This window comes from Talpa europaea (assembly GCF_964194135.1).
Source record: "Talpa europaea genome assembly, chromosome: 16".
Lineage (NCBI taxonomy): Eukaryota > Metazoa > Chordata > Mammalia > Eulipotyphla > Talpidae > Talpa > Talpa europaea.
Window position 1 is genome coordinate 52,078,911 of NC_140084.1, and position 3,709 is coordinate 52,082,619.

Consider the following 3,709-nt stretch of genomic DNA (forward strand, 5'->3'; position numbering starts at 1 on the left):
GGGTTAGGGTTAGGGTTAGGGTTAGGGTTAGGGTTAGGGTTAGGGTTAGGGTTAGGGTTAGGGTTAGGGTTAGGGTTAGGGTTAGGGTTAGGGTTAGGGTTAGGGTTAGGGTTAGGGTTAGGGTTAGGGTTAGGGTTAGGGTTAGGGTTAGGGTTAGGGTTAGGGTTAGGGTTAGGGTTAGGGTTAGGGTTAGGGTTAGGGTTAGGGTTAGGGTTAGGGTTAGGGTTAGGGTTAGGGTTAGGGTTAGGGTTAGGGTTAGGGTTAGGGTTAGGGTTAGGGTTAGGGTTAGGGTTAGGGTTAGGGTTAGGGTTAGGGTTAGGGTTAGGGTTAGGGTTAGGGTTAGGGTTAGGGTTAGGGTTAGGGTTAGGGTTAGGGTTAGGGTTAGGGTTAGGGTTAGGGTTAGGGTTAGGGTTAGGGTTAGGGTTAGGGTTAGGGTTAGGGTTAGGGTTAGGGTTAGGGTTAGGGTTAGGGTTAGGGTTAGGGTTAGGGTTAGGGTTAGGGTTAGGGTTAGGGTTAGGGTTAGGGTTAGGGTTAGGGTTAGGGTTAGGGTTAGGGTTAGGGTTAGGGTTAGGGTTAGGGTTAGGGTTAGGGTTAGGGTTAGGGTTAGGGTTAGGGTTAGGGTTAGGGTTAGGGTTAGGGTTAGGGTTAGGGTTAGGGTTAGGGTTAGGGTTAGGGTTAGGGTTAGGGTTAGGGTTAGGGTTAGGGTTAGGGTTAGGGTTAGGGTTAGGGTTAGGGTTAGGGTTAGGGTTAGGGTTAGGGTTAGGGTTAGGGTTAGGGTTAGGGTTAGGGTTAGGGTTAGGGTTAGGGTTAGGGTTAGGGTTAGGGTTAGGGTTAGGGTTAGGGTTAGGGTTAGGGTTAGGGTTAGGGTTAGGGTTAGGGTTAGGGTTAGGGTTAGGGTTAGGGTTAGGGTTAGGGTTAGGGTTAGGGTTAGGGTTAGGGTTAGGGTTAGGGTTAGGGTTAGGGTTAGGGTTAGGGTTAGGGTTAGGGTTAGGGTTAGGGTTAGGGTTAGGGTTAGGGTTAGGGTTAGGGTTAGGGTTAGGGTTAGGGTTAGGGTTAGGGTTAGGGTTAGGGTTAGGGTTAGGGTTAGGGTTAGGGTTAGGGTTAGGGTTAGGGTTAGGGTTAGGGTTAGGGTTAGGGTTAGGGTTAGGGTTAGGGTTAGGGTTAGGGTTAGGGTTAGGGTTAGGGTTAGGGTTAGGGTTAGGGTTAGGGTTAGGGTTAGGGTTAGGGTTAGGGTTAGGGTTAGGGTTAGGGTTAGGGTTAGGGTTAGGGTTAGGGTTAGGGTTAGGGTTAGGGTTAGGGTTAGGGTTAGGGTTAGGGTTAGGGTTAGGGTTAGGGTTAGGGTTAGGGTTAGGGTTAGGGTTAGGGTTAGGGTTAGGGTTAGGGTTAGGGTTAGGGTTAGGGTTAGGGTTAGGGTTAGGGTTAGGGTTAGGGTTAGGGTTAGGGTTAGGGTTAGGGTTAGGGTTAGGGTTAGGGTTAGGGTTAGGGTTAGGGTTAGGGTTAGGGTTAGGGTTAGGGTTAGGGTTAGGGTTAGGGTTAGGGTTAGGGTTAGGGTTAGGGTTAGGGTTAGGGTTAGGGTTAGGGTTAGGGTTAGGGTTAGGGTTAGGGTTAGGGTTAGGGTTAGGGTTAGGGTTAGGGTTAGGGTTAGGGTTAGGGTTAGGGTTAGGGTTAGGGTTAGGGTTAGGGTTAGGGTTAGGGTTAGGGTTAGGGTTAGGGTTAGGGTTAGGGTTAGGGTTAGGGTTAGGGTTAGGGTTAGGGTTAGGGTTAGGGTTAGGGTTAGGGTTAGGGTTAGGGTTAGGGTTAGGGTTAGGGTTAGGGTTAGGGTTAGGGTTAGGGTTAGGGTTAGGGTTAGGGTTAGGGTTAGGGTTAGGGTTAGGGTTAGGGTTAGGGTTAGGGTTAGGGTTAGGGTTAGGGTTAGGGTTAGGGTTAGGGTTAGGGTTAGGGTTAGGGTTAGGGTTAGGGTTAGGGTTAGGGTTAGGGTTAGGGTTAGGGTTAGGGTTAGGGTTAGGGTTAGGGTTAGGGTTAGGGTTAGGGTTAGGGTTAGGGTTAGGGTTAGGGTTAGGGTTAGGGTTAGGGTTAGGGTTAGGGTTAGGGTTAGGGTTAGGGTTAGGGTTAGGGTTAGGGTTAGGGTTAGGGTTAGGGTTAGGGTTAGGGTTAGGGTTAGGGTTAGGGTTAGGGTTAGGGTTAGGGTTAGGGTTAGGGTTAGGGTTAGGGTTAGGGTTAGGGTTAGGGTTAGGGTTAGGGTTAGGGTTAGGGTTAGGGTTAGGGTTAGGGTTAGGGTTAGGGTTAGGGTTAGGGTTAGGGTTAGGGTTAGGGTTAGGGTTAGGGTTAGGGTTAGGGTTAGGGTTAGGGTTAGGGTTAGGGTTAGGGTTAGGGTTAGGGTTAGGGTTAGGGTTAGGGTTAGGGTTAGGGTTAGGGTTAGGGTTAGGGTTAGGGTTAGGGTTAGGGTTAGGGTTAGGGTTAGGGTTAGGGTTAGGGTTAGGGTTAGGGTTAGGGTTAGGGTTAGGGTTAGGGTTAGGGTTAGGGTTAGGGTTAGGGTTAGGGTTAGGGTTAGGGTTAGGGTTAGGGTTAGGGTTAGGGTTAGGGTTAGGGTTAGGGTTAGGGTTAGGGTTAGGGTTAGGGTTAGGGTTAGGGTTAGGGTTAGGGTTAGGGTTAGGGTTAGGGTTAGGGTTAGGGTTAGGGTTAGGGTTAGGGTTAGGGTTAGGGTTAGGGTTAGGGTTAGGGTTAGGGTTAGGGTTAGGGTTAGGGTTAGGGTTAGGGTTAGGGTTAGGGTTAGGGTTAGGGTTAGGGTTAGGGTTAGGGTTAGGGTTAGGGTTAGGGTTAGGGTTAGGGTTAGGGTTAGGGTTAGGGTTAGGGTTAGGGTTAGGGTTAGGGTTAGGGTTAGGGTTAGGGTTAGGGTTAGGGTTAGGGTTAGGGTTAGGGTTAGGGTTAGGGTTAGGGTTAGGGTTAGGGTTAGGGTTAGGGTTAGGGTTAGGGTTAGGGTTAGGGTTAGGGTTAGGGTTAGGGTTAGGGTTAGGGTTAGGGTTAGGGTTAGGGTTAGGGTTAGGGTTAGGGTTAGGGTTAGGGTTAGGGTTAGGGTTAGGGTTAGGGTTAGGGTTAGGGTTAGGGTTAGGGTTAGGGTTAGGGTTAGGGTTAGGGTTAGGGTTAGGGTTAGGGTTAGGGTTAGGGTTAGGGTTAGGGTTAGGGTTAGGGTTAGGGTTAGGGTTAGGGTTAGGGTTAGGGTTAGGGTTAGGGTTAGGGTTAGGGTTAGGGTTAGGGTTAGGGTTAGGGTTAGGGTTAGGGTTAGGGTTAGGGTTAGGGTTAGGGTTAGGGTTAGGGTTAGGGTTAGGGTTAGGGTTAGGGTTAGGGTTAGGGTTAGGGTTAGGGTTAGGGTTAGGGTTAGGGTTAGGGTTAGGGTTAGGGTTAGGGTTAGGGTTAGGGTTAGGGTTAGGGTTAGGGTTAGGGTTAGGGTTAGGGTTAGGGTTAGGGTTAGGGTTAGGGTTAGGGTTAGGGTTAGGGTTAGGGTTAGGGTTAGGGTTAGGGTTAGGGTTAGGGTTAGGGTTAGGGTTAGGGTTAGGGTTAGGGTTAGGGTTAGGGTTAGGGTTAGGGTTAGGGTTAGGGTTAGGGTTAGGGTTAGGGTTAGGGTTAGGGTTAGGGTTAGGGTTAGGGTTAGGGTTAGGGTTAGGGTTAGGGTTAGGGTTAGGGTTAGGGTTAGGGTTAGGGTTAGGGTTAG